Genomic DNA, 14,918 nt, shown 5'->3' on the forward strand with positions numbered 1-14,918 from the left:
GCTCAGAAATCATGCCAAAGTCAGGCAGCTAGGGAGAGGAAGGGCTGAAGTCTCAAACTACAGCTGATGGTCTCCCCTGCCATCCTCTGCCTCACCCGAGGGGCCTGGGCCACTTCATTGAAACCAGCCCTGCCATAACCTACAGCTTTGAAGGGACACACACTGGAACCGGTGCTGCTGCAAACCCAGGCCTTCCCTCTTTCCAAGAAGTCTGTGTTGTTTTCATTCAGTTTTAAAGTCCCGCTCTGCCTTTACACCTCCTCTCTAAAGAGCTCTAACTTCAGCCCTCGGGCCTTGGCCCCACTGCAGCTGGGAAGCAACTGCACAGTCATTCTGCTCAATTAGACAAACCCATTTCTCTCAGGGTAGTTAGTGCAATTCCAAAATGGCCCAGGATGGGCCAAAACGCTGAACTTGTTTTCAATAAAGCAAGCTCTCCGGAATCGCAAAGCCCTCTCGTCCACTGCGGTTGGTGGTGACAGTGGGACAAACACTGGGGTGGAAGCTGTCCTCCCATTCAGCCGATGTCTTGCTCTGTGACCTCTGCGCCCTCAGTTTCCCTCTATTTAGAATCCAGACTCTTACCTACCTCACAAAAATGCTGGTGACAACCAAGCGGGACAGTAAAAATAGTTTGTGAAAAAAGAATGAAATGCCTCCTAAAACTAAGATATTAACATCATACTTTTCCCAAAAAGGACAGGTTATGGAAAATTCTACTGGGCATTTACAAGGCCAAAGCATGGATCCAGAAACTCTGTCTGTCACATACATGGGATTTTCATTTAATTAAATGTTTCCGGGAAACACCTAGAGCCATTATCCAAGGTGCTAACTGGGCAGCCGACAGGAAAACTCCCTGTGGGTCTATGAATCAGGCCTTGGGAGAATTTTTTGTTTTGTTTTGTCTTTTAATATGTGGGCCCCACTTATGACTCAAGCACAACTTTCCTTGGCCTAAGTAACTAGGAACTGAGATTAATTGCCCAATTTTTAATTACATTTGGCCTGTCTGCAGCCCATGTGGTAAGCTCCCCATCAGGGCACTGTAAGAACAGGATCTGTCACTGGCTATTTTGAAAAAGCTTTGGTGTCCGAGCTATTTAGGATCACTAAAATTCAGGGTTCTAGCCTTCTAAGACTCTCTTATCCTTAAAAATGACTTCAATAATGAGAACATCACAGGAAACCACAGTGAATTGAGTTTGTTGACTGTTGACACCCTGTCACCTGTCCGACGCACAGGGCATCAGACTCCATTTTGAACGTGAATTTCTTTTTTCCTTTCTGGAGTCTCTCATTTTCTCCATTGTATTCATTCAGAGGGAAAAAAAGAGCTCATAAATGTCATTTCATATTCCAAGCAATTTGCTATAGGCAACTACACCATTACTTTGTACAAATAAATTTACATAAATCATTATTAGAATGTTTTATCTTGGCAACATTATTTGGTTCCCAGAGCACAAATTAAATGCATGCTTAAAGCAGAATATTTTAAAGTTATTCCTATATTGTTTATGAGACAGGATTAGAAATTTCCATCTAATTTTTCTTTCATAATGGAATTCCTTTAGCTTTCTTTGTACATTTGGAAACCACATATATAATTTTCCGGGGGGTTTCTTGAAGCAAGCCACGCAAGAGATGACTGTGCCATGTTCGCTTCATTTTTCAGTGACTGTCCCTTTGATTTCGTGGGTTCGGTTTTAAACACTGATTAGGAAGGCCAGGAACTAGGGAAGTCACGATACAGCCTCATGAGTAGATGGCTTTTTGTTGGATAATATTCCACAAGCAAACTGTTCTTTGATTGTGGTTAAGCTTTTTCAAAAAAAAATAAACAAATTTGCAAATAAACTCCCTGAACTCAGTTTCTCCTGGCTGTTTGTGTTGGGAAGGTGCCTGTTTGGATTAACTGCACAGCACATGGCAAGTCTTCACTGGCTAAGAGTTTTACTCCACCCTAGATTGCAAAATAAAATCATTTCTCCCTATGTAAAATACAGTGCCCAGTTTTAAAACAAGCTGTACTTGTCAACGTCAGGGTAGAGGGAGGTGGGAAGGGACTGAACGGGAAGCCAGGAGATGTGCAGTCAGCCCTGGGCCTGCTACTTGCTGGCTCTGGAGAAGCACACGGTGACTCTGAGCCTCGCCTTCTCACTGGTGTCACCAAGGGCTGGACTCACCGCTCAGGGCTGTAACTTTCTACCAGTGTGTGGTCTGAGAACAGATTCCCAGGCCTATGCCAGGGAAGTTGGGTCCCACGGGGTCAAGGGTGCAATATTCGCAAAGGTGGAGCGAGGCAGCCCCACGGAGCTCCCCAGAGCACAGAGTCGCACAGACCAGGTTCAAATCAACACGCCAAGTCAAAGCCACTTGCTTGGCAGTGTGATTGTGAAGAAGCCAAACCTTTCTGTGTCTCTGTGACCTCATCTTACAACGAAGAGATTATGTGTACCTACCTTGCAAGCTTCTTTTGGAGATTAAATGAAGCAATGTGGCAAACATCTTAGAGCAACGTCTGAGTCTTACAAAAGACTCAAGAAACAGTAGCTAAAACTTAAAGGGTGACCACTGGGGTCCAACCAGGGTGATGATATCATGGATGGTCCAACCCAGGACATCTCCGATGTGAAAGACAGAACAGTGTGATAATTATGTCGGGTCTACTGGCGTGTGCCAGGACTGTCCCAGGCATACTGGGACCTGTGTGACAACCCTACCTCCAGCCCATCACCATTCAAGACTCAATAAAGAAATTAATTTTTTGGTGACAATTATATCTTACCTATTTTACAATTCATTATACCTTTTAAAGTTTCCATACTTCTTATTTGAACTTTTCATAAAGTTATCTGGGAAAACGTAGGACTGGATTAATTACCCTTTAATAATGAGCAAACAAAGGCACAGGAAAGCATAAACTTTCCCACAGTGACCCAGTGTGGCAGGGCAGCGGGGACTCTAAGAACCCTGAGAGCTCCTCCATATGTCCCAGCCTGCTGGCAGAGAGGCAGGGTCATGTGACTAGTTCTGGCCAATGGACTGTGGGTGTGGAAGTAGCCTGAGTCACTTCTAGTCTCAGGCACTTAACAATGGCTGTGAGTTTTCAACCCTTTTCCTCACATGTTGCAGCAATCAGGAAGCCATGTTTTGAGATGTAGGCATCACAAGATGGAAGATGCCCGGAACCTCAAACACTGGATGCAGGAGAGACACACTGGCCCAAGCCAACTCTGGGTGAATGAGACGCTTTTGTCGTACTAAGCCCCTGAGATTTGGGGTGTACGTTTCACCCTAGTATACTACAGTCTGCCCTGGCTCAGCCAGTTAGTAAGACTAGAACCCACATTGCCAACTTTTACTGTAGTTTTTATTCAATAGTATCATATAATCCTACCACATTGGAAAAAAACATATCTAAGATTAAATGCCATAGCTTACTCATGGTCAGTCTTCAATGCTTAACTTGATTTAAAACAAAATATTTCTTTGGTTTAAAATAAAATAGTTCACACGCAGAGTCAAGTAAAAATAAAAAAGTTCCAAAATGCAAGGTTTGTTTTAATTGGGTGCTGATTTTTTTCCAATATTTAGATTAAAGCACAAAGTCTGAAGGCCTCATTTTAAAGACAATCCTAACATGAAATTGCCTTGATGTTGCATCTAGATTTAATTGAAAGTTAAAGGGACGAATAGAAAAATCCAAGTAGAGTGTGACTAGTTTGCTATCTCAACCTAGAAAATCCATTTCTCCCTTCCTTTCCTATTCTAATCCTACTCATCCGTCAATCTTATTTTCTTAATGGGGGGAAAAGCTGCACACATCAAATTTTGCAAACACTTGGGTCACAAGATTGCTTAGGCCGGGGGTTGGCAAACTTTTTCTTTAAAATGCCATAGAGCAAATATTTCATGGTCTCCATCGTACCTATTCAGCTCCCGCAGGGGCCAAAACAGCCATAGATAATCCAGAAATGAATGAACATGGCTCTGTCCCAATAAAACTTTATTTGGGGACAGTGAAATTTGAATTCCATGTAAATTTCCTAAGTTGCAAAATTTTATTCTTCTTTCAATTTTTTCCAACCATTTAAACATGTAAAAACCATGCTTAGCTTGTTTGTGGTACATAAACAGGCAGCGGATCGTACTTGGCCCACAGGCCCTCTGTAGTTTACTGACCCCTGGCCTGGGCTTAGCAGGGGCGTTGAAAATGTATTAGGCAATTATTGCTGTGGAAGGAGAATACAAATACTGTTGTTCTAGTTTTTCACTTCCTGGTGGCTGGTGATCCAGGGCTATGATTCCAGAAGGCCTGAGCTCCGCAGTTGGCGAGGGCCTCAGCTCCTGCGCACGAAGCGTGCTAAGGCAGGTGGCGTGTGGCCAGGGCACGGCCCGACAGGAAGAGCAGGAGCCCTGCTTGGCAACTCTCAGTAACACCTTTAAGACCCCAGGGCAGCAAGAGCCACATGACTTTATCCAGCTTGATAAAAGGCTGAGCGGGAAAAGAGCCAGGGGTGGGCAGGACTTGCTGGGCCATCCCCAACTGAATCAGAACCCTGGGCTCCCCACCCCTGTCTGCGGCCCCAGCTTCAGCCCTGAGACCCTCCCTGAATTCCGGCTTTTGGAACTGTCTTGATCTGCTCCCGGTGTCAACTTACAAACTCATGTTCTTGGCTTATGTTTCCTCCCTTCAACTCTACTTCTCAGAATCGCACCTCATGAATCACCAGGTACTGACCTCACAAAGCCTCTGGCTCATCCCGGGGCCTTCACGAGCCACCAAAGCCAGGCAGAGCTCAGAGGGGAGGATGGCAGGTGTGTAAGAGAAGAGTAAAGAATCAGGTAGACAAGTAGAAACACGATGCAGCCAGGCTCAGAGAAGCAGGAATCCCAGCCAGGGCAGAGCAGCAGTGACCACTGTCCTCAGAAGGACACTGCCAGCCAAGGCCCCTTGGTGACAGGGCAGGTGAGGCCTCCCCAACTGGCTCTACTCCAGGATCCTTAAGGGATCCCTGAAGGGGAGTCAGGCTCTGGGTGGGACAGGGGCTCAGGTTCCTCCGAACCTGGGCAGCCAGGTCCCCACTGCCCGGGCTCACAGTGGGCTCATTTCTCCTTCTTGTCCAGGCACCATGCCACCCCTCTGCCCTCTGCCTGGCCAATTGATCCATAGCAACAGAGCCCAGCTGAGGCCCTTTCTGGTCCATGGATTCGTCCCTAATTATTTCAATCTCAATCCTCAAAGTCTCTCCATTCCCTGAACTGGAGAACTACCATCAGAACTCAGACCTGGTCCTAAGCCTGGTGCCACCATCTGCCATTCTCTTGTGAGCAAGTCCTGATCTTTGGCTAAACTGTGAGCTCCCAGAGGACAGGAGAACACGTAACAGATACTCAATAGTACTTATTGAGCTCAACTAAAAGGTGCATCACTAGAAAGATTAATACAATTGAGGAAAAATATGGGATTCTGGAAAAGAAAATAATGTAGAGGCACTATGGTAGAAGCCAGTTTGTACATGAAAACTCCCAGCAATGTTCCCGGTGGCTTTGTGTGTCTCCGACTCTCACCAGAATTTTAAATAAAGATGTGATTCAATGTTTTCAATCATCTTAATGCCTAAATTGGATTGACCACATTGTCAAGTCTGATCAGCTGCACAAATTGATCATTAAGAAGATTGGGAGAAGGCGGGGAGGGTCCGAGTTGATGGAGAAACAATCAATTTTGCATTTGCATTTAAATATAGCTTTGGCATTTCCTGTATTCAATGCAATCTAGACAAGGTGTGGCGAGCTGGGGAAGGCAGTGTGATTACCTGAGTCGGAATGGGTCCAGGAAACCGAGGTCAGCATCGCTCCGTCACAGGCACGACAGAGGGGCCCCCATCATCACGCTGGTCTCCTCGAGGCTGGCGGGGAAGAGCAGTTGGAAGTCAGAATCCAGGCAGGAGCAGCAGAGAGAGCCCTTGCAACCACCATGGGTGTCATCTCTGGCCTGACTCTAGAAAATGACGCACTTCAGTGAGAAAGCCAGTTGTAACAGTACCTCTTTCTTTCTTGGATCGTTAATAAAAGACTGAGTCTTTCATGATGGAGTGTTTTTGAAACTGCCTCGCGGGGCATACGAGGACCCAGAAATTTGAAAATACACGCCATAGACATTGTGGGATTCATTTATTTTACTGCAACTGACATGGAGATCATTTTCTCTTCCTACAGCTGCTGCTCAAACACTTGTCTCTATAAAGGAAAAACATCAGAGCTCCAACGAGCGTTCGAGGCCGGCGTTCCACCCCACAGACCAGCCTTGACCCAAGGGGTAGACCAAGAACACAGGCCGCAAAGTCCACGCCTCTCCATCCTGCTGTCGTAAAATGAAATTCCTCTGGCTCGAGTCCCGGGCCTCACTCACTAAATGGGCTGCAAGCTATTGGGGCACAATGAACCAATAATCTTGCAAAATAGGAAAATTGGTACATGAGATAGATTGCATAATAATTTCTGATGGAAGATACTATTTTAGCCCAGGCCTCAGGGATGACAAATCAATAAACTCTCTAATGAAGAGAATGGTATTGCCCTCCAAGCTTTAGTGTGACAATGTTAGGAACTATGGAGCAGTGGTTCCCAAACTGCAGTCCCAGGAATAGCAGCATCAGCATCACCTGAGAGTTTGCAAATGCTTGGCCCTAACCCCAAATCTACTGTATCTGGAGGTGGGGCCAGAAATCCGTGTTTCAACAAGCCCTCTGTGTGATTCTGATACATCTCAGGTCATTAAATTTATCCACCCACAGTAAGATATTTGTTCTATTGTTATAAAACAAAATTACCCTACTCTACACTTCACGTTTAAGCTCCAGTGAAGGACAAAGCATTGTGCTAGGGACCAGGGAGGGCCGAAGAGTCAGAGAAGAAAGGTGATGAAGTCCCCGCCCTCAAGAAGTGCACCGTCCACTACGGAAGATAAGACACTGCACAAGCAACCCACAGACACGAACCGTGTCGTTTCTTCTAACGGTTAGAGGAGTTTCAGAGGAGACGTTTGTTTCTAGTTGGGGGGAGAGGTGGGGACGCCAGTAAGGGACGGCATCCTGAAGGCAATGACAATAATAACGGGCCTTGAGATCGGGACAGGACTTTGACAGGAAGAAACAAGTAACAGCCAAAGCGAAAGGCCGGGGGTGAGGGAGCAGGAGGGCTATTCAGGGGCACCAAGCAACCGGGTCTGGCTGCTACGTGAGAAACCTGAAGGTGATCTGGGTGAGACGAGGTTACTTCCAAATACAGACAGGTAAAAGCTAGGGCTCCTCTTTCTTGCGGAAAAACTACCCAGCCGGCACCCATGGCTTCCGTTTAGAGACTGATGTCTGATAAACTAGGTGACTTAAAGATTTCTACATCCCATTTACTTTCCTGTACTTTCTGCACTGCATTTTCCCGAGGGGAGAGCCTTGGCGGCTTCAACGAGTTGAAGGTTTGCCCAGGAGGAAGAACACACAAAAAATTTTTAAAGTAGGCACAAGAATCTGGAAGTCACAGTAGCCTCGGGCCATTCTGCAAAAGGGCAAAATGTTACCACACCTCAAAAGCCCCTGAGGACATCTCTGATTTTAGCTTTGTAAGATACTGTGCCTCAAGTTGATAGTGGTGTGACTTAGCCACAAAAAAAGGTTAAATTAATACTCCACATCTCCAATTACAGAAAAAATTCCTTTCATGACCAAGAAGGTATGGCTTTTGCTTCTAGAAAGCAGACACAAATAGAAGGCTTTATTTCCTGATGTGGGTAGGTGAGTAATGGGTGCTGAAACTGTTTTGGATGGCACAGCAAGGCTCTGATTGGATGACGCTGGATTCCAGACTCACTATCTGTTTGCTCGTCCCAGCTCTGCCTGAGTCACTAGGGCAATGCCCTCAACTCCCTAAATATCAGTTTTTCATCTATCAAGAAAAAGAGGCACTAGCCTGCCCCACCTTCTTTGAAATTTAAGTAAGAAAACAGAGGCGAAATTGCTGTGAAAATTATAAAGTGCAAAACTATCCAAAGGCACGGAATTAACCCCGTCATTGAGACTTTGGGGTGCTCATGAACACTTGTCACGTGACTGGCCTTTGAAAATATAAAACTGAAATGTTTCCGATGCCCTTGACACTCTCCTCTTAAAATATCTGCAGAGACAGCAGTTCTGAGGAACAAACTTGGCATCAACCAAACCATGCTCCCAAGAAACATTTCAAGGTAAATCTTTTACTTGTAATTTTTTTTTTTTTTTTAATGTTATTCCTCTGACCACGATAGAGCATCCGGCTATCTTTCAGCAGCTCCTGGTGAGCACAACTCAGTCTTCAGCAACACCGACACATACGATGGCAATAATTTATCATCTCTGCAGTAGTGTAGTCCCAGATGAACCATTTACTAATTTATTTCCATATGTAACCGGAAGAGCGATTAATCAGGCTTCCAACTCGGCAACCTGACTTGTGCTTTCTTGCCTTAACAGGCTAACTCTGGGCAAAAGGAAGCTCACGACGTTTACACAGAAACCAAGAGCTCCTCCTAAAAAGCCTGTCAGCCTCAGACATAAGCCTCTTGCACACACACACACACACACACACACACACGCACACACACACCCCTTTCTTGAGACGGCTTGCTCCTTCCTTATGTCAACTTGGAGGGCTGGTTCTTTCTTTAGGTCCTCACGGACTTCACATAGGCGCTGTGTCGGACACAACTGCAGGCAGGAGTGAGCTCAGAAACGTAAGGCCGAATCGGGTACAGCCGCAGCCCCGTTCCCCTCCCTGTCTGCAAGGTCGGGGGCTCGGATTTCTGAAGCTGAAGAGATCTTTTTGCCACAGTGCTGCACCCAGCTGGCCCGACTATGCGGTGCCTGGGCACTGGAAAGTATGTGCTTTCTTTTTTCCACTCTTTTTAAGGGTCTGAACTTGACTGAATTCAGCAGCTGCCGTGTCCCCAGCGAGGCGATGGCTAATGAATTGTTAGCTTAGCTCCCAGTTCCCCTGAGCTCAACTCTTAGGCCACTTTTGTTTTTAATTCCATCCCAGGGATAGCAGCCTTTAGTAAGAAGTGGTTAATGGGATTGTGGTTGGACGACAGCATTTACATGCAGAAAGGGAGCCAATCCAAACACGGGGAGAAAGCGCCCCCGATCGGTGATGCCGTAGGTGGAACCCAAGGCCACTGCCGGGAAGGCTCTGCAGACAGGACCATGTAGAGATGTCGTCGGGTAGGTCACACACTTGAGGCACTGACCATTTGGAAAAGTCACTTAACCATTAACCATTGACGTTCAAAATTCCCTCCTCTGCAATAGTTTAACTCTCTAAGTTTCCTTCTGGCTCTAAAATCTTATGATTCTATGAATATGAAAAAATATCACCCATTCACCTGGTTACTGCATTTGGCCAATGCCAAATAGCAGGAAGTTTTGAAGCACCTGAAAGAGGCTGACGTGGTCCAGGTGCTGTGACAGACACAGATGCCTTAGGAATCTCAGTGGCCAATACATTCTCTTCAAGCAAAGAACATAAGCATTTGAAGATTGCTCAACAATATATATCTTTACAGGGTTTTAAGAATTCAGTTAGATACAACAGTTTGATCATAGTGTCGTTCTAGGTTTGGCAAACCTACCAAAGTCATGGCCCTTGCCTTTAATACACTTAACATCTTGGTTAAGGAGATACACAGCTAGTCTTAATAGAATGAAATGTGTGCTATAATCAAACACAAAGAAGCAGTTATAAGAACATGGAGGGTGGAGAAACCATTCCAGTGAGAAGGGGGGATCTGCAAGGTTTTCTGGAGGAATCGTCATTTAAGCTGGGCCTTGCGAAGAGTCAATTGGAACAAAGGCATCTGGCAGAGGCAATCTCAAGGGCAAAGGCTTAGAAGCTTCCAAGTGTGGTTGGGACACGGCATTCAGGAGCCTGGGGCAGGGCACAGGAGGCCAAGGAAGGAAAGATGTAGTGAGAGGGGAGGCTGGAAAGGGACTAATGGTGGGAAGCCCTGACCGCCAGCCAGGGGTCACCGGGAACCTTCAGAAGTTACTGGGCAGTGGAGACTCCAAATGAGCTCAGCCTCGGGAAGTTTATTCTGACAATTCTATTACCATTTAAGACTGGGAATAAGATCAGTCTGTACCTTCATTTTTCTCTTATTCATTCCACACTGCCACTATTTGGGAATCTCTCAAATTAGTTTTTTTTTTTTCTAAATCAATTTCCTGGCCCTTTGAATGGAAGCAATGAACTTTCCTATAAGTACTGCCAAGATTTTACATTCCAGTGACTGGCTGAGCTTGGAGCTTTACATTTAGGTTTATGTGTTTTTCTATTCTTATGAAAGAGTTACAATAACATGACATAGACTGGTGTTTTGTTTTGGTTTGTTTCTACACTGGAAAATACTTCTGGATGATGAAAAAAATACACAAACATTCCAACTGTTGGAAAGGCCTGCTCTAGCATTCCCAAACAGACAGAAGTTGAACTAGTCATCCGAACTGTTCACTGAAAAAACTTTTTGATTTCCAGTTTCAGAGTCCCAGGTCAATGAGCTCAAGGTTTCCAGGGTCTCTCAAATGCAATAACAGAACATCACGTGAACTCTCTTAGCAATGGTATTTGGTCCCTTGGCCTTGGTAGGGCAAGTGCTGGGAGCATCATGCAGCTATCACAGGAAGAAGCTGCCCATCAGGATATGTGAGGCTTGTACCAGGCAAGCCAGGGCATGGGGAATGGGGGCTGCAAATCTGCCTCCTATCAGCCCCCAAGACGAGCTGGTGTTTTGAGACTTCACCAAAGTGAGGGTGGGAGTGGGCAGAGAAACTCATCCTCCGTGAAAGGAGCTGCCTTTGATATGAACCACCATTAAAAAAATTGCCCATAGGCCAGGCGCCATGGCTCACGCCTGTAATCCTAGCACTCTCGGAGGCCAAGGCGGGAAGATCGCTTGAGGTCAGGAGTTCCAGACCAGCCTGAGCAAGAACAAGACCCCGTCTCTAGTAAAAATAGAAAAAATAAGCTGGGCAACTAAAAATAGAAACAAAAAATTAGCCAGGCATTGTGACGAGCACCGACCAGTAGTCCCAGCTACTCAGGAGGCTGAGGCAGGAGGATTGCTTGAGTCAGGAGTTTGAGGTTGTTGTGAGCTAAGCTGATGCCACAGCACTCTAGCCTGGGCAACAGAGTGACACTCTGTCTCAAAAAGAAAAAAAAAATGCCCATAGAAGATAAAAACTTCACGTCCCCTCTCTGGGTTGCTCAGACTACACATGGGCATAAACGGGAAGCTTCAACATTAGCTTCATTTTGGATCACCTTATTTAGAAAGGCATATCGTATCTACCCACTGGGGTGTTGAACATTCCAGGGTTCAAGTCCCTGATGCATAATTCAAAAGCTGTCCCAGCCCTCCACATGCCCCGGTGTTCAGAAGCTCTGAGCCTCCCAGAGGTGTTCTCTTAACATCTAATCAAATAATTACTACGAAGAATAATATGCAGTAGGTGCTGTAGATAGTTCCCTGTGCACATAAAAAAATAGTCTCATAGAGACCAAAAGAGTTGTATGCATCACTTTTTGTAAAAGTCCACCTATGGTCAGAAAACTAATTTGCTTCAAATGAATAGATTAGCTTAAATTACCATGCCATTTTACATTCTCTTCACTGATACATGAATAATAAAACTATAAGGTAAATGTAGGCTTAAACTGAATAATGGGCACAAATAAAAATATTTTGACATTAAAAACTCAGTATAAATTGAACTACAACATACTTGAAAGCTCCCACAATCATAATGTGCACATTGAAATCCATTAACCTAATACCTAGGCTGCTATTCAAAAGTAGGGATCTAGCACGCAAATAAATGCCCATTTGAACACTCCTCCTAAATTACCGTACAATTTGGTTGCAAAGTCACACACTTACAAAGTCTATCATCTTTACTTGGTTGCTTCCTAACCAACACTGAAGTCATGTAAGGCTACAATGTGGCGGCATAACATAAACACAGACATCAGTAAATGGTACTAAAAAGTAGCAGCAAATGTCAAAGACAAGCCAGGGTCATCGTGGAGAGAAGAGAGATATTTACATAAGCATTCAGAAAAGACAATGGAGCCCCAATTTCCCTTTAACTGCATAACTAATCAACCTCTCTGCTCTTCACCTGATCATTTTTATATAAAAGCAATTTCTACAACGATACCTTCAAAGACCTTAGTTGCCATAAACTCAGCAGCTGTTAAAGATTCTGTTGCACATTAGATTTGCTTTAAGACTCAGCTATTTTCAACCAAAGCTTTCATTCCTTACCCACCACTATCCCCCCCAAAAAAAAATTAGCTTCACTGACAACATCCTTCTTCAATATGTCATCTGCCAAAGCCATTTTCTTACCTTTGTAACTCACTCACATTTGTTTCATTTGATGATATTTACCCAAGCAAGGACAATTGTTTGACTGGAATCTTGCAACTTTCAACTTTGCCCAGATTTTGCTGTCGTGCAGAAGGGGAATGCCGCAACCCCGATACATCGCTCAGCTGAGCTAATACACATCTGAATCCGGAGCTATATTTTAAATTCTTTTACATTTACTTAATATAGTGCGTGCCGCCTGTCCACTGATGCGATATCAGAAACCTGCAAGCTACTATTTCTGCAACTGTGTCACTGTAGATAGTCTGAAACATGTACGTAGCTGTTGCCATGGAAACAAACACAGCTAGGGTAGAGTGCCACGCTGTGTTAATTCCTTCACCCATGAACCCCAGGGGAATGCTAACATTCATCTTCTTTCTCCTTTAGTCTCACACTGCTTTAATATTTTTTTAGCATTATCAAATGATGTACTAAATACATATGGTACACCTGAAAATACGGACAGCTGAAATGAGCCGTGGTACCAACCTAGCCTGCCGGGTGTCTGCTTAAGGTGGTGCAGCTCTGCAATAGATCCTTTTACTAACTTCTCCTGGGAGAAATGGAGAACTTTGTCTTTCTTTTAAAATGGTGTGGGTAGGACCAGAAAAGGTGAGCATCTTGTCTCACCTAAGAACAGCTATCATGGAATTGCACTGGAATAAAGACCCTGCCAGAGATGAGCTTTACCAGTTCTTTGAAAGGCAGAGGGAGGCCTTGCAAACTTTCTGAAGTGGATGCAAGCTACGAATTGTTCTCCCTTCCAACTAGGCTGCATTAACAGGCTGTAAAGTCAATAGTTTTAATTAGGCAAAAGCATAAACCCTCAACAAGCGCTTCATCTGTCCCTACTTGGTCTTTGTTTCCAAACCCAGGCAAGAAGATATTAGAATGAATGAGTAGGTAATGAGATGGAAATCTGCCATCATTCAGGAAGAAATGTGATTTTCCTGGAACCTGAACATACTCTTATTTGCTTCAAGTTCGAATCTCTGCCCTTATAAATGTCTTGGACCTGTGGAGAAATGTCAGACCCTTTCATTGCACCTAAAATGTGTGGTTATTGGCACATTGGACCATCTTCCCATTATTCAAACCAGTAAGCCACTTTAAATATTGGTGTTATACTCATCACAGTAGACAAAAGTAAGCTGTTTAAAATCTTAATTACATCATATCCCTTGGGCTGGTTAATAATACTCAATCTGGATGAAAATGGCCACATTGTAGATCTGCATGCTGATGTGCTTTACTTGAATACAATTTCCGCACTAAACAATCAATTGTAGGCTTTAAAAGTGCAGATCCGTGACCCTGAACTGGCATGTTTTAAAGAAAGAAACCACTACTTTATCTGTGGGGATTATGGCAAAATTATCCTACAAAAGATGAGCAAAACCTTTCTATTATTTTCCTAAATTGAATCATGCTCAGCTATTTACCGTGATAATAATAATCAACTCATCCCTAAGATAAAGCAAAACAGAAAACAGATATATACACCTTACTGGTTAAGAAAATATGTCACTTTTTAAAAGCAATCTCAAGATGACATCAGGGTCCAGTATAAAGTCTAGTCTTCAAGTATGAGTAGGGCAAATAGAGGGTACCTTTTAACTCATGGTGACCAGTACTTAGGAGCTTATGGAGCAGAACCACAGCAGTGAAAATGGGAGTCCCTTCCATTAACTTAGCACTTCTGTCTCCACATTCCCCTAGTATTTCCAAGCATTTTCACATCTGACTATCACAAGCATTCCATGAATTAGCTTGGCAGGTGTCACCAATCTCATCTCACAGAAGACACACTTCTGAGGCTCTGAAAAATCAGCAACTGGTGCAAGGTCCTACATTAAGTGTCTGAACCTTGTCTCCGTCACCTGGTCTAATGTTCTTCCATGTGTCATGCTGCCCCTAAGTGTAGTTGGTTATAAAGGACTTAAAATAACTATAGTATCAACACTCAAAAAGGACAGGTACTAAGTATCAGATTAGTTGGTTTGGGCATTAATTATGGCTGCTGGTTGAGGTTAGGCTGGTGCTCCTCCTTGCTCTCCCGCACCCATTCTCTTCTCCCAAGGATGGGAGAACAGGGCCCAGCCTTTGGGCTGAGTTTGGCACCTGCTCCAGAGCAGATCATCTCAGCCTGCTCACAACGCCCTTAGACCCCTTCCTTCCCAGGTGTCCCAGTCCTGGGACACGCCCTCAGAGGGGGCTTGGAGTAGAGAGATGATTGGGAGGTCCTTGGGCTTTGGAGGTGAAAGGGGGATGGGGAACAGCAAGAAGAGGCAGTAATTAGCTTCCCCAAGGAAGGGAGCCATTCCAGATCCTGGTTGCCTATCCCCTCACCCCAATTATTGTTATTGGAGTAAAATACACATGACCTAAAATTGACCATCTTAATCACTTTTAAGTGTACAGTTCAGTAGTATTAAAATACTCATAATGC

General features: G+C 44.5%; 1 protein-coding gene across 1 annotated transcript in view; it reads right to left on the minus strand.

The window, feature by feature from the left end:
• The window catches only part of FOXN3 (forkhead box N3), a 356,934-nt gene that overhangs the window by 256,750 nt on the left and 85,266 nt on the right, over positions 1 to 14,918 (minus strand). The window contains exon 2 of the mRNA XM_069465209.1: positions 5,826 to 5,918. The gene's annotated coding sequence lies outside the window, so the exon portion shown is untranslated. The remainder of the gene's footprint in view (positions 1 to 5,825; positions 5,919 to 14,918) is intronic.

This window comes from Eulemur rufifrons, chromosome 2 (assembly GCF_041146395.1).
Source record: "Eulemur rufifrons isolate Redbay chromosome 2, OSU_ERuf_1, whole genome shotgun sequence".
In the NCBI taxonomy this organism is placed as follows: domain Eukaryota; kingdom Metazoa; phylum Chordata; class Mammalia; order Primates; family Lemuridae; genus Eulemur; species Eulemur rufifrons.